Below are 22,161 nucleotides of genomic sequence, written 5' to 3'. Positions count from 1 at the left end.
TGTGTGTACGAGCGCGAGAGAGCGCGCGGTTTTATACTGGATACGCTCGAACAAACAGGCGAAATAAAAATATCTATTCCGACCATCAGAGTTGTTTGAAATAAATGCCGCGGATATAGAGAATGAAAGGATCGTAAATTTCCGCGACTGTCGCCGCCCGCGCGGACTTAAGCTTTCTTCGAAGCGGTCGGGAGAGACGCGTCCGCGCGCGTCGTAGTTGAGAACTCGAATCCATCGATCAGCGCCACTCTTCGCGGGGGAGTTACCTGGATCAAGGTGAAGCGTCCTCGAGACGGAAAAAGTGGCAGTCCTTTTCCTACTGGGAATTTCCCGATGGGGTGAGAAGTGGAACGTAGAATTTGGTCCGGGACGAGGGGGGAGGAACGCGGGTCGCTGCTCCGCGATGAAGTGGCGTATCTTCCCTGTTCTTTTACTTTAGACCAAGTACATTCCGATCCCTGATCTCTGTAGAGACGCGCGAATGTGAAAGGAGAGAGAGAGAGAGGGAGAAAAAAAAATTGTAGTATTAAGGACACATTTACATTTATATTTGCCTGTCGTAAGTACCGCAGAGAGAGATCCTTTGCGTAACTTACTTGGCTATATGATACGTTGTACGGCATGTAACATGTGGAATATGTTACTCGGTTTAATCACATACTGGCGTTATCAGCAGTCACGCGAGCTATTCCCCGTTGTGAATATGTATAGGTAATATGTAAATATGTAACGCGCGCGGGAATGCATCGACACCAGAAAGCCAACGGATTAAGTAAATATTCGCGTAGGTATCGTCGGATGAAATTCGAGGCGCCAGGCATCGTCGACAGATAGCGAACAGCGGCCACGTATAAACTTTGCGGAGTCCATAAACTCGGATAGAAACTGCCAAACGTATTCTCACCGGCACGCCAGCCAGTCCTCTTCTCTATCTTCGCCAAGCCATCTTCGTCTGTCGACTTTAATAAAAGACGAAACGCAATATATACAGTATACGCGTGCGTTCGCGCATGAGAAAAATTCTAGGGGTCGTTAACACGTACGCGTGTATGCGAGAAGGAGTCCTCGGAAACTTTTCTCCGTGACATAATCCCAGTAACGCGCGGGACTCTACAGAACTCATTATAATGTCAGATTTTTCACGAGGGGTCGGAGAACCACGCCGACGCACGCTGATGGCGACGGCGACACGGCGACGTCTGTATAACGGAGAATTAAGCCCCTTGTATTTCACGACTAATCTGCATTTTCGTCGCGTCGATCACTGAGGCAATAACGGAGAGATTCATCAGAGACGCTCGACGAACGATGTAAGAAAACGTGTAAAAGTGGAAGGGAGAGATTAATTTCTTAAATGGCCGGGGAGCCTGTCCTCCATTCACTATCGTTAAATTTTATTATGTAAAACAGTCTGCTCGTAACTACTCGGATACCATTTCGCGTGAAATATTTCGCGGATGACGTACAGGGGAGAGAGAGAGAGAGAGAGAGAGAGAGAGAGAGGAGGCCGCACGGAACTTCTTTCTATCTTTATGTTCCCGACGTGGTCCTTTAAATTCAGCTGCGAGAACGGTAGGACGATGAGAGAATTACGAGGAGAGGTCGGGAAGCTTTCTCACAATTGGCAGGCGGACCAATGCTGGCTTTGGTCTTTCCTTCGTGAGTTCTTTGGCCTGGATGCCGTTTATATCGTCGGATCAATGGGATCGAAATAAGATGGATACAGACCGGCTACTCGGGCGCTTTTCCACCTCATCCTCCTTTTCTCTCGATTGCAGAGCAAGGGAGGGAAGAGAATGAGCTCTCTTATCTTTCTCTCTTCACGAGAACAGATGTAGGGCAGGCGGTCAGCCAACCAGGATCCCCATCGAATACATAAAACATACCCAAGCGCCGCTACGGAGCGTGGACGTGCACGCGCTCGTTTCGTTACGAATGAATGTACTTAAGTAAATGCGCGCGGTAGGCGCAAGTATATATCTATATATGTATATATGTAGGTTTCATCGTGGCAATGCGAATGGACACAGACCTCTTCAGTAATTGTATACATTTTTCCAGGGTCCATTACAGTCTAAACATTAAAAGATTAAAGTTCTTTCGATAAGCGAGTAAACCAAGCGTTGCTCTCGGAGTGTGTGCATGTGTGATAATTACGATTCATGGTGGTTTATCGATCGACGTAACGATAAATCGGCAAAGGCATCATCGCAAATTAGCCTTAGGTCTGGCCATGGAAATTCGGAGAGTGATTTTGCCTCATGAATTTCAATGCGCGCCCGGTGGTGCTAGATTAAGATCGGCCGAAATCGGCAGTCCGAATCAACCAAATTGCTAGACTTTGAACAATTTGCTTATTTATGTAGTCTGATAGAATTGTAATGATACCTGCAATGCGTTAGTACAGTTGCAGCTGCAAGTCGTATTCGATTCACTTCTTCGTGCTGCATGATCGATATTACGTATAAATATAATATATACGTAGGAATTATGTAACACGTTAAATAAACTAACGTTCGATAAGAGCTATTAAACGAATAAATAAAATAATTGGTTCGAGAGAACACCCGAGAGGAATTTTATTCGAGTAACACCGAGATCTGTTACGATGATCGTTGAAACAGTGACGGATCGTTGAAGCTGGCATCTTTCCACGTAGGCACGTTGCAGACATTAATTACGGAATATTCTCTGGGAAAATCGAAGGCGCACAAGTGCCCGTTGGATGTTGTATAAACAACGGCGTGAGCGAGCACTTGGCTGCATCCCCGAGAGAACTTTCTGTGCGTCGCGCCGTAATAGCTCTATTTATTGCAGTAATAACTGCTACCACCTACGTACGAGAGTACCTTCTTGCCGGCGTGCAGACACGACGGGGTAAGAGGCGGCTGGAGTATCGGAACAATCCTCTTATCTGCACAAACGCGCGCTCACTCGCTCACTTGCTGTTATTCGGCCCCGTTAGCACACGGCCGAAATGCGAGAAAGGTCGATGGTATTTCGCGTTACGATCCGTATTTGTACTTCGTAATTGCCGCGATCGATCGCGAGCCCGATCCTTAGGTTCCTGGAGGTCCGGCGTAATAGGGACCTCGCATTTAGCCCCATATATCAACGGCACGTGTCTAAGTAAGCAATCGAGGATCACGGTTGACCGACGCGCGACAACGGTCGCTTGCGCGACGGAATGTCCTGCCCGCACGAAAGGTAACTCGAGACAACATTTGAGAATAATTTGATTGATCGGCGACGTGCACGCACCGAGACTGACGCCAGGGATGACCGACGACAGCCGTCACATCGTCGTCGTTGATTATTCCAGTAGAGCTAAGTAACGCTTTCCGTTTTCCTCGCGTCACGCGGATTCTCCACTCGTCAGTTTCATTTTTCCGATTCAGACGTTTTCTGAATCCGCCGACGCGAAAAATATCGAGAGAGACGAGGAGTGCGCTCGAACCCTTCCCCTCCCTCTCCTTCTCCTCCTCCAATGTAATTGAATGTGCGTTGATTGATGGCTGTTTTAAACAAAAGCAAAACGTTATAACTATCACATCGGGAGAGCAGACAGGTGAAAAAAAGGAAAAGACTTGCCGTACACAAGCGAACGATCGACTCGCGTTTCGGATTGGGAAGGGGCGGCGTTCGGTCCGAGAGTGAAAGGAAAAAAAGAAGGGTGGAAACACAAGTCGATGTCGACACGAGTATATTTTCTTATATTACGACGTACTCTCGAGTTAAGGTGTAAGAGTAGCGCAAAATTATTTATGACCGCGTAAATAATTGCTGAGTAATAATGCTCTAGTTACACGTTTAATCTTTCATGAAATATCTTGAAAGACGGCGATATTTCTTCACTTTTGACTCTCTCCCCTCAACCACTTTCGAAGAAAAGATTATGGGGAGTAGATAAGACTATATTAGGTAAATCTATTTTCACATCAGACAATGGCATACGTAGTATGATTGTTGCATAGTTCATACGATAATTTTAACCCCTGTAATAATATTTAATAACAAGCCTTTAATAATAAGTCTATCGATCGTTATATCATATATACACTATAACGTCGTCTCGCTATTTGCTTTGCTGTAACAAAAAAGTTATGCTTATTGATTGATCACAAACACCTTGTTTGACTATTTCATTGAGCACCGGTCACAAGGCGTAGACGGACTGTCACGTGATATTTGTTAAAATATTATAACACGCTGTATTGCATCACCGCAATCGTCTTTGATTTTTATTATCAATTTATACTGTATCAAAACATCAACGTGCTATCGTATCAGTAAAATTTTTATCCAACTGAGATTATTATTTGAAGTGAGATTATTATTATACTGTAGCGAGAAGTATCCGCTGTTACTGCAAAAATTCTCGCCGACGTCAGAAATTAATGTTCCAATTAACTGCGCTCCCTCATTATTTCGCTACCGAATGCCCCGACCGATGAAAAACTTACATTGGCGAAGTACCGTTAAAGACGAAGTACAGTGTCGTTATCCACAAATTACTGAACATCGTACGCGATGCACGCTCTCTCCGCAAGACTACTAAAGTGATATTAAAACTTTTTTATTTATGGAATTTCAGTAAATCGCCCTACGTGTTCAAACTAACATTTTACAACTTTAAGAGGTGGTTTCGATCTTCGCACTTGAAAAACGTGAGTAAAAAAAAATGAAAAAAAAAAAACACGGCAAAGTTGATTTTCTTCATTCTGTTAACAATAAGTTCTCCGAGAATCGACGAACGAGGAATCGCGAAAAATTCTTCGCGAACAATATATTTCGTGGCTACGAGCCCGCCTTATCGGTGCACTGTCGTCCGTTCATCGATCTCTTGGACAGAAATTGGGCTAACCGGCCAGTCGTGACGTAATCCGGCAACCTTGATTATTCCTTGTGTTCCCGGGCGATTATTCGTACAACGGCTGGCTTCTCTCCCTTCGTCCCCTCGGTCACTTCCGCGTCCGTCGATGCCACGTCTCGTCTTATTATACGCGGCGCAACCGCGATTCAGGTAACGACCACGTGCCGTGCTCTCGTTATTCCCCGCCCATCACGTGACACGTGAATCGTTAACGAAGGAGAAGCGGATAGTCCGATATTCATTTGTCACCAATGTAAACAAGGTACACGTGCATTTTGCAACTCGTATTAAGGAGGAATCTTCGCGAGAATTTCAAACACGGGACGTGAGGGTAAAGCCACCCTCTTCTCTGTTGAATTATCGCTATGATTATGAGTCAAATTTGCACCTATCATCTTTTATTTGATTCTATCATCTTTTTCTAGACTTGTTTATTTTTAGGTATTATTAATAGTCTGTTCGAAAATAAGTTGTTACAAGTAAAAATAATACAGGTGGTAAAAGTGAAAATTACTGGCGTTGCGTTTTGTTTTTTCTACCAGTAAAACCAGTAGACGATCCCAAATAGTCCGAAATGACATAAAGATTTTCAGGTTTAAAATTGCGGATATTTCAACGTTGCCGCAAGATTGTAGTAACATTGCAGAAAAATTTTGTAACTTTCATACAATATTACAGTGTTTAATGTAAGGTTTATGTAATGTTTTTTTAATCTTTCAATGCTGGGTTATGATTCTAACCTTCACGTTTTATAACAAATGTTATATTAATGATTAATATTAAAACGTGGATTTTTTTATTTTAAATTCTTCTCTTTCTTTTTTCCTTTCTTCTTGTCATCTTCATCTTTTTCCGTATTAAAAAACTTCTTTCTTCGTTCTCCTTTCATTTCTTCATTATTTTATTTTCAATGTTTTATAATATCTATCCGTCTATTACATTATCCGTTTATTACGTGATTTTTCTTGAAAGAAAAGAAAGCGATATTTTATTAAATGAATTTTTATTTTTATATCAAAATTTTAAAATATTACACCTAATCCAGCGGTTATTAAAAATATATATTATTCTTTTCTTGATCTTTTTTTCCGTATTTAAAAACTCCTTTCTTTCTTCTCCTTTCCTTTTTCATTATTTAAAAATGTATATTATTCTTTTGTGTATATTCGCTCTTCTATTTTCATTTTCTTTCATTCTTTATTTTAAACTATTGCTTTCTTTTTTTTTGTTTTTCCTTCTTTTAAAATTTTCTTTTTTTATAACCATTTTTCATACAAATAAATTTTTAACTTTGATAAAAAATTAATAAAGTTTATGTGTTTCAAAAATAATTAGTTAAAAATGAAATTATTTAAAATTAACTAAGTTAAGTTAAAAGTTATTAATTTTATTATTTAACTTTTAATTTGTTAATTACCCAACCCTGCAAATGAGTTACGAGAATTTGTAATGTAGTGCAATGCAAAAGGTCTTCTTAAAGTCGTTGTGGTAGTCTTGCGCAGCTAGGGAGACTCCGCTTATCCAAGACGCACGTGCACGCCAAAATTTTAGAAGAAGAAAAAACAAAGAAAAGAAAGAAATAGTTTAAAATGAAGAATGAAGGAAAAAGAAAATAGAAGAGCAAATATACACAAAAGAATAATGTACATTTTAAATAATGAAAAAGGAAAAAAGAAGAAAGGAAGGAATTTTTAAATACAGAAAAAAAAGATGAAGATGAAGAGAGGACAGAAAAAAAAGATGAAGATAAAAAGAAAAAAGGAAAAAAAGAAAGAGAAGAGTTTAAAATAAAAAAAATCCATGTTTTAATAATATTAATCATTAATATAACATTTGTTATAAAAAGTGAAGGTTAAAATCATAACCCAGCATTGAAAATTTAAAAAAACATTGTATAAATTGAAACAATGTAATGTAGTATGGAAGTTACAAAAGATTTCTGCATCGATGAAATGTCCACAATTTTAAACCTGAAAATCTTTATAACGTTTCGGACGATTTGGGATCGTCCACTGGTTTTTACTGGTTGAAGAAGCGAAACGTAACGTCATTGATTTTTCTTCTGCCAACTGCATTATTTTTACTTGTATATAATAACCAAACTTATTTTCGAACAGAAGGTAATTGTGTACACTAGTATATTTAAAAAGCTCGACGTTCCGTCATTGAAATTAGAGTTCAGAATACTAAGGACCGATTTCTTATGAGTACACTCGAAATTCGAGTTTGTATATTTGCATATAAAATTGTGCAGTCACTTTTTATGCACGTGTATGTGTGTTATTTTTGTTCTTTTACACGTGTAATTCAATGTTGACATGCGTTTAGCGTGTAAAAAGTACCAAAATAATACGCATACAAATGCATAAGAAGTGACATTACACGAGTTTACATACAAAAATACTTACTTGGAATTGCAGTATATCTGCATCACATCCGGGTGCACGTAACGCACATACAATTTGCTTTCCACTTACCTATTCATAGATATAAATTCTATGAATAGATAAATAGAGTCGTTGGGGAGAGATAATATATCGTTAATCGATTGACTACGCAAATTTACAAACATGTAAATTATTTAACGATCGATTTGTCTATCCGAAGGACCAAATTGACCTTACATAGATAAATAGAAGCTAATTTGCGTGATCACGCTACGTGTTTGAATTTAATATTGAAATGCGGACCCCTTCTCTTACGCGCGCGAGTGATATTGTTTTATTTTCGCATATTACGTCCGCCCATGACGTGCTGTATAACAGGTGAAAATAATATTCGCCCGAGTACAAGAGAATCGTTCAGTTCTTCTGTAACGTTCTTATCTCGGCCTTGGTAAAATTTTCGTATTCTAAATTGCCGCGACAATTACGTCGTTAGGTCCATACAGTTCAATTAAGCCTAGTCCGCGACGACGAGATAGCCAATTAGGCGCGCCCGAGGATTTAATTGCGTCGGCGCGTACCACCACTCGAGTCGGACACCACCAGCAGCAACAGCAGCAGCAGCGGCGGCGGCAGCAGCAACAGCAGCTACGACGAATGAGACGCGGTACTTTCGTGGACGTGTGTGTACATCTGCAGCCCGGGGATAGAATGCGACGCTCGTTATTATCAAACAATATCTCGACAGTTATCGTCACGTGTGCGTACGCGCCCTACATCGCAAAGCTGTCGTATCGACCTCATGTAACCTCCTATCACTCCCATCACTTTCTCACGCGAAAGAAGATAATCTTTTTACAACTCCTTCGAAGAAGGATGTCTCAACGAGATACGGAAAAGGAAATTTAATCTAAATTTTACTTTGCGAGGCGCGAGACGCGAGGTGGAAGTTTTTGATTTGTCCCGTATATACGCCGAATACTAATGATACCGACGTGCCATCGTCTCCCGCATAGACCCAGCCGTTTATCCCCCTTCAGGGCTGCTCCTCTGTTCGTGGCCCCGTGCAACCGCTGGCGCGTCTATTCTCAACGGCGCCCCAGGTCGTAATTAGTTTGCGGCTTCGCTCGGGTCCGTCATCCCCCTTGCATTCGTCCAACGAAAGGGGATGACGCAGGCTGGTTCGTTGGCTGACAGACTGGTTGGTTGGCTGGCTGCTTGACTGAGAGAGTCAAAGCGCGGTTCAGCACGCGGCGCGCGGGGAAGAACAGGCTCGAGGACGAAGAGCGTAAGTTTGACGTCGACGTTTCGCTTGTTAGACTTTACGTTCGTGAAAATCGTGGAATCATTAGATATTAATCGAGTGGGTCGAGATTGGAGGATCAATGCTGCAAATAGCGACAGAACGAATATTTTTATCGATTAAACGACGCCCGTTCGACGATATTGTAAAAATTCGATCGTACGCGCGAAGATCTGGACAGGTGGCGAATGTAGCGATATATGTAATTGACGTAAGATATCGCGATCTCGCACATCGAGATCGCGATGATATAGAAAGGAAGGCCGTCCTACTTGGACGTGGCAAATATTCAGCGCGTGTTACGCGAGTGTGAAAGATTAAAAACAGCAGGCAGGCGAAAGCAGCGCGCGTGCATCTCGGCGCGGCGGCGTCAGAAGCAGACGATGAGGTTCGGCGAGTAAAAGAACGCTGACAAGACGAATGGCCCGTTTCATGAAGCAGGACGTGACGTTTAGAGGCTGCTTTTTGGCGTTTCGCGCGTATATATACTTACAACGGATGATAATTTTCCCCGAGAAAATAAATCTCTCGCCCGAGTATAAAATTACCTTCTCGCGCGCAAAAGATAAGTACTATCTGCAACGCCCCCATTCAGCTGTGAAAAAAGATAAATGATGCGAGGTGATATATTAGAGGGGTATTTCGAGCGCGCGATTTCGTCTTCGGTCCGAAGACGGAACATCTCTATATTTTCAAGAGAGAATGGATATTAAAACTTTTAAACCTGCCTCTGCCGCTGAATCCCGCGGGGGACTCCGCAACCCCGACGTGGCTCACGTCGGCGAAAACGTCGGGGCGAATCGAACAAAAGTATCCCCGGATACCGGGGAGATATCCTCTGGAGAACGCGGGGTAAATTGATTCCGAAATGCAACGACATTCCGTTATCCCGTGCGCTCTTCTTCCTTCGTCGCCCCCTCTGTGCGCGATCGCATCCTGTCGACTCTTCCGCCCCCTGTGCGCGAGTGCGCGGAACGAGGGAACGACCCTGGAACTCTTGGTGGATCCGGAAATACCGCGCGCAGATCTAACGATTACATCCTGCACCACCTATCTCTACCTATCTCCATCCATTTCTGCACACGGAGACCGGAGCTCGCGTAGGTCGTGATGCAGCGACCGTGCGACACACAGCCATCTCCGGCGGCGATCTAGCGGGTTTCCTCTGCTCCTCCTCCTTCTCCTCCTCCTCCTCTTCCTCTCCTTCTCCCTTCTCTACGCGCAAAACAGGATGAAACTTTCCCGTCCTGGGAACGGGAGCGACACGGAGCAAGTAGATGGAAGAGAGAGAGAGAGAGAAAGAGAGAAAGAGAGAAGTCGAAGGTGCGCACGGTAGCTAAAGGGTAAAGGGAGACGACGGCGGAGTTTGGCGACGAGTGAAGGAAAGTGCCGGGGGTGGAGCCGGGCTCCGGGTACGGGGTTATATTCATAGCGACAGCGCCAGATGTGCAGTACCGGGGCGCCTGGACGTTGAATGTCCCGCTGCTCTTCTAGAAGGTACGATATTTATCGTACCTTCGGACCACGATTCGACTCTATGCAGCTGCGAGGTACCTGTAATCACGTCGCGTTCATCCTGCACGACGCCCCCCATTCGTCTCTCGACCGGTGGTCTCGCGAAATTCTCCGACGCCGATTATTCGCACTGATTTTCGATATCGAGAGAACACGTTATCGAAAGGATCGCTCTCTGTTTTTCTCTCTTTCCACGACAGCGTTGCAAACGCTACGATGGCGACGCTACGGCAGCGAGAACTTTGGCTCCTCTCCTGGTAAATGGGCGACTATTGTTCCCGATATTATCGTTGCCGAAGAGATCTTTTCAAAGTAAGAGAGAAAGAGAGAGAGAGAGAGAGACGGAGCGACGAGTCTCGATTTTGGAAAGCTTTCGAACGGAATAAGGTACTAACCACCCCATCTTTTCTTTCCTTCCAAGAAGGATAAAACTTGTCGCCGAAATAGTCGCTCAAAACATCATCTACAGAGGCAAAGCTACAGTTGTATGCAGTTTCGTCTTCTGCGCGTCTTTTTCCATTGAAAACTGTTTCTGGGCAAAATGAAAGAGAGAGAGAGTGAGAGAGAGAGAGAGAGAGAAAAGAGAGCTTTAAAAGCTTTCGAAAGTACTTTTTTCCGAGACACGTGTTTATATCAGCCATTTTCGTTTGGTTTAAAGAGATAAAAGTATTTAGCGAACCAAAGTCGTTCAATCAGCGTATAATGCACACGCAGCGATGTGTAAAGGCGCGGAAAATATTTATTACGTAATGAGGTAGTTATGAAGAATAATTGGGAGAGAGCGCACGCCTCTCCCTCTCTCTCGGTCGCGCACTGCGTATATCGTGGCGTATTATTAAATACATGCGTCCCAACTCATGTAGGTCAATTTGTTATGCATGTCGAGAAATTAACTCAAATAAATTAACGGTACCTATTTACCGCTGTGTAGCGTCGCTGTAATGACGTGAAATGAAACGGCTATTTAACGGGCAAGTATTGATACACAATAGAACGATCAATTTACCATATTATTTATATATATATTGTATATACATATATGAAGAATCTTTAAACAAAAAAAAAAAAATTGTCCAATTTTGTTCGTTGGCATCGGGCAGGAGATAATGATGTCGAAAATACATAGGACGTTAATAAATCGCGAGCCGTACATTTTCCCCCATTTTCCCCCATATGCGCGTAACGACCGATATTACACGCCCGCTTGATTTCGTACACGCGAAGAGAAGACGCGAGTGAATCGATAACATCGACAAATTCGGAATGTGCACGATTACTCGCATACGTGCCTGACTCAAAATTTCCGAATGCCTACTACGTACGAGATTCAATATTAAATTTCCTCGGAATTAGTTCTCGGAAGAGATAATCCTCCGACTGGAGAGATCCACCGATCTTGAACGTTAACCCTCGGTATTCGCGGAATAGTGCTAATGGGAGTAATCGTCCTGAATAGCGCGAAGCTGACGGCGGCGACGCGGATATTATATTAATATCGATAGAGCGTCGCTCGGCGAACGATTCTACGTTCAGCGTGTCGAGATTACGCGAGTGTTCGTTTCCGTTTTCCAGACGACACCTCGGTATCCTCTGAGAATTCACATTGAGGAAAATCGCAAAACTGTCCTGCAGCGTGGAATTTATTGCGGGCCGAGCGAGATAATTAAAAGAAAGCTCGGAAAAACGAATGTAACGAATTATTCCGTTTAACGGCATATGCAAAAGGAGGAAAAGATGAGGGAAAGCATTCCGCGCTTGAAAAAGATATAATTAGCGAGATAAGATGTCTGTTCTTTTCAATTTTGCCTCAACCGTCGAGCAGCTCTCCAAAACTGCATGTATGCACTCGGTATATGCATAGATATGCGACTCGCGCGCAGTAGTGCGTGAAACGCCGTAATTGGCGTGATCCGTGCGAATGCAAGTTTGCATCTCGCGAATGAGATTATTAAATCGAGTTCTCAGTCATTCGGGGCTTGCGTCGTCCTCGTTGCGTCGCAACCAGCCGCAAAAGGGTGCAATGATGCCACACGCACGCGTAGATACACGCGTACACGTAGCTTGCGGGAGTCTACTGCGGATAGACGGCGGAGAACGCGAGAGAAAAGTTAGCTTCCCGGGGAACCGCATCTGACTCGACGGTGCGGCGGCGGCGGTGGCTCTGGTTGCCTGGCAGTTGCGCGACGCAACTATGCTGCGAGATCTCATCCCGTTCTCTCTCTCTCTCTCTCTCTCTTTCTCTCTCCTGTACACGTTAGGAAAACGCAGGGTCGAGCGCTTGCATTGGCCAGAGTTATATCGGATTTCCCGCCATCCCCCGCCCCGGGCGAAGTTCGCTTCGATGCCCGCGTCGTAAACAAGCCGGACAGACCGCACGGAACACACGTCGCGCGCGAAGGGAGGAGCACCTGCCTGGGATCGGAGGAAACGCGGTAGGAGGATGGAGGCGGCGCGGGCCGATCGACGAGCGCAACGAGACTTTTCACCGGATTCCTCTTTTCTCGGATTCTCTCTTCTTTTTTTTTCCCTCCCCCGCGACTTGCCGCCTCCTCCTCATCCTTCTCCACCCCTTGCCGCCTCCGTCCTCCTCCTCCTCCTCCTTTTCCTCCTCCTCGTACTTCCTTCGTGCGACGACGATCTTGATTGCGAGCCATGCGCGGTCACGCTGGTTATTGGGTAATTTTCGAGGGGATATTTTCCGCGAACTCGGATCTCTGCCCCCTTTTACGGGCAACTACGCGTCCCGAACAACCGCGAAAGTTACGAGCTATAATAGCAATGGACGCGGAAGAATAAGATTAATTGCTAAATGGGTTATACTTGAAATGTTTAAGAACAAGTTGGAAGCAAACGTAATAAGAAATTCAGTCAATTGATAATTGTACTGTGTTTCGCTGTGACTCGCGTTAATATCGGGACAACATTAAAATAATCGAAAAGCTCTCCATTTTGATTGATTATGCGAATAATAAATTCATTATGGGTACGACGTTGCGCGTTGTGCTCGTATAAAAAATGCATCGAGTTACTCCACGTCTCTCTTCGCCGACGACGAGGCTTATCGTCAGATCGGCCACGACAGCGATGACAAATGCGAATATGTTTTTACGAGGAGAAAGAGAGGAGGTAGTAGAGGGTGCGTCTATATACGGGGCGGTTGTGTAAAATAGAGCGGCGGAAGCGGGAAAATATTGCGCGGGTCGGCGGGTGTCGTTCACGATGAGAGAGGAATTATTGTCGGACGTAAACGGAACCAAAAGAGAAGAGAGGAAGAGAGAGAGAGAGAGAGAGAGAGAGAGAGAGAGAAAGAGATCGCGGCGGTAGCGCGGTCAGCGATCATTATTTAATTCGTTCCGCTGTATCGGAGATGGAACCATTAATTAACATTATTTATGACGTTAATTCTGTGGCGAAATATCGTTTCCGCGAGATATCGTCGTAATGATATTATTGCTTTTCGCGAGACTGAGTTTTGCGTTTTTGTTTCAACGCAGCGGAAATTACACAGGACAGAAAAGAGAGGAAAAATCGTCGGTATGAGCTCTCTTCAGCGCTCTCCGGTCTCTTTTTCACGATAGCTTTGAAATCTTGCTTCCGAATTCTGCACGTTATTTCGTCATCGTCGGCAAAGGATTCCCGGACGACAAAAAGCGGGACGACAAAAAGCGAGTGAAAGAGAGAAAGGGGGAGAGAGAGAGAGAAAAGAAGAGAAAAACGAAAGAGGAGGGCTTTTCACGTGGCGTATGTCATTCACCGCGTTTGTTATTTAATAACTGGCGTTCGCTCCCGTTTGGCCGAGCCCTCGTCGAATGACCGAGCACAATGGCGGTATGGACATTTTTAAGAGCGGCGAGGGAATTTGCTCGCTCCCTCTCTCGCGTGACGTATCCTGCAAAGTTTTAATAATTTCCCGCATACGTCCTCTCTCGCGTCGCGGCGAGTTCGCGGGCGGGTTCCCTCTCTTTTATTTTCTCTTCCATTTCTCTTTCTGTTTTTCTCTTTCTTCTCTTTTGTTTCTTTTTTTTTTTTTTATTAAACGGCACAACTTCGTACGCGCGTGTACCGTAAGATAACCGCGTTTTTTGCCTACGGTATCTCCGCCGGATTGCTAAATTTCACATTCTGCGGGGAAACGTGCGGGAAGTTAAATATTATTTCGCGGTTGGGTATTGAACGCCGATGAAATATTTTCCTTCGCATCGTTTCGCGAGATCTCGAGCCGTTGCTGAAGGCGGCGATTACACATCTCAGAACTTTCCTTTTTTTTCCCTTCCTATCGCGTACCGTAGAAGAATCTAACAAAATACAATATCGCGTTTCGGTTATAGCACTTATAGCACAGCCGAAAGCAATTCTTTTTTTTTACCAATGCAAAATGCATGGAAAATTGAATTAAAAACTTTGTACACGTGTATATTTTCTCTTTTAGATAGGTAAATGGGGATTCGGATACGCGTGTATATGCTTCTCTAAAAGGTTCGCTCACTTGTGAACTGTATTTCAGATCAATGTTCGCGCGATTGCGTTGAACTTGAATGAAAACTGCGTTTTCCGTTACTGCGTGTCGTGACGAGAGAATCTCTATCGCTGTTCGAAAACATCTTATTATATCACCGATTACGCTTTCGATCTGCAAAGTTTTAACGAGAGAATAGCGGTATATTTTCCAAAGTGCCGACCGTAAACCGGAGAAGCGCTGTAGTCAGGTGGGACAAATTGCAGTACTAGCAATTTGCGAATATTATGCGAACAAAGGAGCCCGAGCCCGAGAACGTTTGCCAACGACAGAAGGACTAAGACGCGTTCGCTTTCGAATCGTCGCCGTCGTCGACGATTTGCTCGGGGCGAAATTACGTTATCAGAGGGATCAGCCAAGATCACATCTCGTAATTGTTACGTGTGTCTATATACATGCATATGTATGTGTGCGTGGTGTATCGCGAGAATCGACTGCGTGCGCGAGAAAAGCGTTACGACGTGTGCGAGGAAGATGTAAGGTGTACCACATATTTTTGAGAAAAACGTGTGACACCTAAACGTCGCGCCGAGGTGTAGCGACGCGGTGAAGGGTGACATAACAGAAGTGAATCACGTCTGATCGAAATGGTATTACAGCATGCGCGGCGTGTGTATATGCACGCGTCTTGTCTTCGACAGCTGTCAGGGTGAAAGCCGACTATGGAATGGAATTGACTTTGGTTGGCGAGAACTCTTCCACGCGGAAATTCTTCTTAAGCCCGACATTAAGTGGCGCGGCGACCCCGTTTCGACAGCTCGACGCAACGCAGCGCAGCGCGCGCGCTCGCTGGACCCTCTCCGCTATTATAAGGGAAAACTCGTTGTCGCGCGAAACTTGCACAATTTTCGAAAAAGGGAAAACGTGTTCTCTCTAGGTTCGCCGACTCGGCTGCTCAACGACCCAAGTGTAATGAGCGCGACTCGCGAATTACTACGTCATCAAATCCGTATAGCGGTTCACGCACATATACGCGCGTTTATACCAATTGAGGCTTTTGAAAGTCTCCCTTAACATCGTTTCTCTCTTTGCCGCGTCGTCTTCTAATTTTGACACCTTATTTAATTACATAGCCTGAGATGGCTAGCAATTATTGTCTCAATTATATCAATTATATCAAATAATTTTCTCTCTCTCTCTCTCTCTCTATTTTGTTTTGCTATATTTTATATTTTATTTTATTTTTTCTTTATCTTGCTTAGCGTCAGTAACAATTAGCCTAATCTCGTTCTGCGCTAATTTCATTGTATTGAATCTTATTTTATTTTTATTTATTTATTTTTTGTTTAATTCTTACTATGCACCAATTACCTTTCTACCTTCTTCTTATTTTGTAAACGTTTTCTTTGTACTGATCACATGTATTCTCTATCTTAGTGTTCTTTGGAGGGCTTGCCCTAGAACGGAAATAAATGCTTTGTCTTTCTGTCTGTCTCTTTCGACTTTACATACCCTCCGTACGTAAATTCATATTTTATACATATTATTCTATATAATTACATCACGTTGCATAAATTGCGTCTATGAAAGATATTAATGTGAATTCTTCTCAGTTGGAATGATGAGTGGAAACCGTGCGGGACGAGCGGCGATCCATAACGGTCCCTAAGCACCTTTAACGATGCCGATATGTTAAAATAATTTTGCAGCCGCAAGGACCACTCCGCCCGGTTTCGTCCAAGAGACGAATTTATTTAGCGACGTTTGTCACTGCGCTCGATCGATCCTAGCTTAAGGTAAAGCCCTGCCGTGTGCGCGGAGAAGAGCGTTGCTCGCGCTCGCTCGAGATTTATAGTGTTATCGAGCAGAGGTTTCACGGATTTCGAACTCTTCCGAGGCGGCGAGCCGAGTGTAGTGGGTAGTAGTTCTAGATCCTGATACTTTTTATCACCTCGCTTTACCGTGACAGCGTCCGTTCGAGAATTCGACCATTTCCCCATGGGAATCGAAACGAATCATGCCCCCGACCGAATCGTGTTTCGATTCTTCGAAGATTTCGAAACGAGTCGAATTAGGGAAGGGGAAGGAAAGCCGGATTAAACCCTCGTGGCCCGCGAGTGTTCCCATAAAGTCCATTTTAACAAGTTCATTTTGTCATGCCTTTGTTTAAATCTCACTATATCTTGCTGCGAATTGATTTAACTCTGTGTCATCCGGTGAATTGTATTTTAAACAAACGTATTCCATCTTATTTTGATTAAGCTAACTTGACGTGAATGTTCTCGTTTCTGTTGTGTTATTACGCAATCTTGTTGCTAGTCAATTCTAAAATCAAACGTGTCTTGTTGCGAGGCAGTTCAATTTTGTCTATTTCGCCACGGTATACTCGGATCGTATATTCACGCAGCATCGCTCGATGCATTTCATTAGAATTGTGAAAGCGTTTGTCTATTTCGCGAGAGAGCGCGATGCAATAAAAAATTTGTAGAATTCTATTTTCATACGTCCGCAATATCGATCTTCCATACGGGCATCGTAATTATTACGTCAGGTATCACTATGGAAAAACCGTGCATCTCTCGCGGCAAGATTACGCACACGCCTGACTCTCTCTTTTCGATTGATCAGTTAGAAAGTTCCCAACGCGATGCCGACGTATAACATTCCGCTAAAATTGAAAATCGCATTAGTGAGATGTATATTCCGCGCGCGATGAAAAAAAAAAATTTATCCTTCGACAAAACCGGCTTCTTATAACATTTTGGATGCAACGCAACTTTTATTTATCTCGCGCACACAGAAGACTCGCATGCAGACGTAAACCGAGATCGATCTCGCTCTACCTAAACTTCCATCTTATTTTTCGGTTTATTTCTCGAAATCCATCGTAACTTGACACAAAACGGAACGCTGCCTCGACGGCGGCATCGCGCACTCGGCGAAGGCAGGAAATAAATAATCGGATCTCTCTTCTCTTTGACATGAGACCGACATTCGATAATCGGATATCGCGGTGAAGGAGAGAGAGAGAGAGAGAGAGAGAGAGAGATAGATAGATAGATAGAGGGAAGAAAGAGAAAGAGAGAGAGAGAAAGGCAGTGAAGATCGGCTCGACCCGATTTCGATGAGGAGGTAGAGAACGAAATTAAATGAAAGTCTAAGCTTCGCATATCCGTAATTAATTCGTCGACGCAATGCCGACGGAAAGAGCAAAGCCCCCAGAAGAGCAAGGATCTCCTCTTCTTCCACTCTCTCCATCTCCCTCTTGCCTCTCTCGGAACCACTCCACTCATTCCGTATTACTCTCCGCCCTCCTTCCTCTACCTCGCGCCACGGAGCCACGGACCGGGGGCTCTCTTCCTCACGGACCATCGGCGAAGTTCGTTCGTGGAGTTTAACCAGAGCTCGGCGCTATCGACCTGACGAGCAACCTCGGCGTCTGCGTCGACATCTGCGTCGCGCAGACGCCCCGCCGACACGGGCCGGGTTCACCAATCGATTTCAGATTTTCCAGCATAACGAGGCCGACTGCTGCCCAAAAATTCCGCCACATACACACACGCCGTGTCTTCCTTAAATGGCCTGTCCATCGGCCGTCTACTCATCTCTCCATCTTGTCGTCTCTCGTGCGATAAAAGTATGTGTAGCTTTTCGGCAGATGGGAAAAGAGATCTCGATCTATCGATTACTTCCGAAACATTTACTGATCGCTGATTAAATGCCTCAACTGCAATGTCGCATCTGTCAGTTTTTCATGTGTCATAGATCGATAATCTTGGGTCTTCGATAATTCCGAGATTTTAATTTCACATCTTTTTTAAAATTATATAGTATTTCAACTCACGCGTTTAGTATTCCTCCTCCCCTTTCGTTACACAATCTCAAATAATTACTATAGTTTCGTTGAAATCGATTTTTTTTTTTTAATTCTTTCCAAATTGCCGTCGTATTATTCTTCAGGCACATTTAATCGTCGCTTTCCCTCTTTTTCTCTCACGCCCTTTCAGGCGAGACTTCATATGATGGTAACTATTTGATTGCTACCAACGAGATGGCTAACCTTTGATCAATTTTTAACAAGTTTGCCTTGAAGCCAGCCGGCCGGCCAAAAGTTTCCGCACACACAGAGGTCACTCGCCTCTCTAGTATTTTCCATATACTATTTCCTCTATCACTCTTTATTACCCCCTGTCTCAATATAAGCGAAAAATTTGCGAGTGAAAATATTTTATTTCAAAATACTTGGAAAAGATCGGATCAAACGCGCAGTCGAGTATACGCATCTGTGATATATATTTATCGAAAATAAGCTTTTGATGCCTCTTGCACTTGGGCCGCTTTGTTTCATACTGTATTCCTGAGAACACAGTGATGATGGCCCGATTATGATCAGACGTACCTCGTATACAATCTCGTGCACTCTAACGCCGAAATGTACGTTGCGCTCCAAGTTGTACGAGTGTGTCGAAATAAAACAGTAATACCCCGTCTGTTGAATAATCGTGGAGATTCGTCGACCTAATTGGGACGCCGGGGTGTATGATGTAGAGAAAGAGAGAGAGAGAGAGAGAGAGCAGTGGACTTGAAACGACGCGGTGCGGCGGCGCTTCGATCCGTCTCACCGTCGGATGCAAATTTCGCGGAATGGAAAGTCATCCAAACGACAATCCGATAGACGATAGACAACGGATACGTAAACAACGGACGCGACCGCTCCTCGGTAAATACCGACAATTCATTCTGCTTATTTTCCCTCGGAATATTGACGTCGAGTTCCGATTTGCGATCCATCAGGATACTAGGATTCTTCCGTTCTACATTTGAGATTTTGCAAGCGTGATGACGCCGACGTCAATCGAAGCTTCCCTCGAGTACGAAGTTTCTCTCTTCTCCCCCTACCACCTTCTCCTTTTATTATTATTCTACCTTGGAGAGACTCGTTCTTACGCAAATAGAAGTGTGCGCTAATATTACTACCAAAAACCTTATAGCTTCCATTATTCAGGAGACACCTGGGCGCAATCGTTCTCTCTCTATCCAAGGGACATTGAGAATCCCTAATTTCCCAAATCAATCGTTAATTTTTATTGACTCTCCGGAAGTAGCGACTAAAGAATCCAAGGCTTTTCCCGGATCGTGGGGAGAAAGAAAATTCAATTCAATTCGATTAGCGGAACCGGAGAGAACAATCGTGACCGTGCCGCGAATTCTCAAGCGGTCGGATGCTCTCGATAATCGTCCTTCTCGAAATCGAGCCAGGATCGTCCAATTTTACTTTTGTTCTTGATTTATAAAACGAAGCCTCGGAGGATAAAAAGCTCTCGATATGTCGAGGAAGTAGTTAGTATTAATTTACGTTCTAGCTCGTAACAAGCGCGAGGCATACCGCCCGCGCCGCTCCGGGCTTCGATTATAAAAGCGCCAGCATTGAGACCATCTCGCGCTGGAGACTGTCGATATTTCCAATATCACGTTCGCGTCGAGTCGGATCTGTATTTACACGTCCGCCGCGGTACAATTTGTAAGGCGTAAATTCCCTTGGATCTCTGACGCGGTAAGTCATCAAGCGTGCGCGCGTCACGCGCCTCAGAAGCGCTAATCGGCAGAGGGTTGAACATGCTTGTTTAGTAAATTTATATCTAAATCTTGACTCTGCTTGTGGATTTCTCTCTCTCTCTCTCTCTCTCTCTCTCTGGCTTTTTCATTAATTCTCGTGCATAGGGAAAAAAATGGAAAGAGAGGAAATGAAAGTAACTTGCATCAAGTTTGGAGAAAAGAAGAGTGTATCAATGGTCGGAAAAACCAAAAGTCTCGTCTGTGCCAATAAAAAGGGATCAACCTGGCGAACGGGAGTCGATCGGGGAGAACGAAAGGGACGAAAAGGGCGGCGCACGTACCGGGGAAAGAAGTGGCGCGGACCATTTTTCGGGAGGATTTACCGCTCTCGGATCGTATACGTGTGTTTGCGTGTAGGTGCACGCGCCCGTGAATTCGAACAGCTAAATCACCGGAATTTCATTTCTGTCGGCCGGGGAACATTACCGTTCGTTCTGTCGTCGTTGCGAGGGATTTTGGTTCTGGACCGGCGCGGCGGCGGTGTTCGCTCAGAATTTCTTCCATTCCTTGGCCGCAAACCCACCCTCAGGAATCTCTGAGGAAGCGGTGTTCTTAATTGGCTAGGAGGAATCGTCGGTAGATGTAAAGAGCTCCATCGAAGGGAAAAGATGATTCAAGGACTAATTTAATTAATTTCAGTCGATGCTAATTGACCTGTTTCGTGTTTCGTCTCGAGATGCGACGTAATTCTCAGAACGTTATTTTCTAAAAATTATATCAATTTACGCAGTGGCGAGATAGATCCTCCGGGGACTGATTATTGCAGTCAATTAAGTGACGGGGTGTCGCATGTTTCGCTCTGTGCCGTGAGAAATACCTCATTGTCAGTTATTGCTTCGGCTTAAAATTGTCGATTACATGAATGGTAGCGATTTCAATAGGCGCAAACGAACGTGCCCAAACGATGTCTAATTAGGCACTGAATATCATTGGGGAGCGATCACAGTAACCAATCTATCCGTGCTAATTCACAATCGCTATTTGACAGAAATCCTAATTAGATCATACGATATGCGTTAGCTTAATAGTGGGCTTGATAATAACGAGTTTGGCGTGCCGAACATTCGGCGACCCTCTCTTTCCGCCAAGCGTGAATTATGAGAGAGCTTTCATATTGCATTTAATAATAAAGATTAACGCAATAAGCGTGACCGGACGAGCGGGGCTATCAATTCACCTCACCAATTCACCCAATTATCTAGATGCCTGAAAAGGAAACGATAGACAAGTTTTTTTAGAGATATAAGGTAGATACTTATTATTTACTGTCAGGTATGCTGTACATAATATTTAATTTGTCTTACAAATATTATATAAAATTACAATCGATCACGAAGAAGTAGATCTCGCTCACCGTCATTCCCACGCCAGTAATACACGACCTTACACGCCACACCGGCGCGAATTACACACTCGGAGACACACGTACACACCGACAGGCACACCAGTGAAACGAGACAGACTCGTGAACTAAATCGGTAAATCTTCGAACTCAGAAAAGAAAAAAGAAAAAAAACGCGCGCATACGTGATGAGCGCCGATTAATGGGATCGCATTCGCACGTGGAAGAAAGTGCGCTCTCGACACCTTCTTAATCTCCGTTTAGTTTTGATCTGTGGACGATTGTCGCTGTGGACATCGAATCGAAGACGATCGATACGTTTCCTCCTTCGTGGGAACGGAAATCGATCGTCTTCCCTCGTCGCGCGAAGAAAGAAGCGAGGAGGTATAAAGATTGACCCTTCTCCTCCTCCTTCTTCACCTTCCTTCTACCTTCTCCCTGTCTTACGATCGATTATAAAGCTCTTTATCGGCGAAACGGCCGATTTAACGGTCTCGCCATCGCCGTCACCATTTACAAACGCGATCCGACTCTCTCTCATCTTCAGCGTGTCCGAGCCAAGGTGCTCCGATTCTCCACGCGGACTCTTTGACGATCAACGAAGGACGAAGCGCGGGAGAAAACGTTTGTCTCTCGCGGAAATTATTATACTCGAGAGGCACGCAGAGATGA

This window comes from Solenopsis invicta, chromosome 14 (assembly GCF_016802725.1).
Source record: "Solenopsis invicta isolate M01_SB chromosome 14, UNIL_Sinv_3.0, whole genome shotgun sequence".
In the NCBI taxonomy this organism is placed as follows: domain Eukaryota; kingdom Metazoa; phylum Arthropoda; class Insecta; order Hymenoptera; family Formicidae; genus Solenopsis; species Solenopsis invicta.
This window is presented reverse-complemented; position numbering follows the sequence as displayed.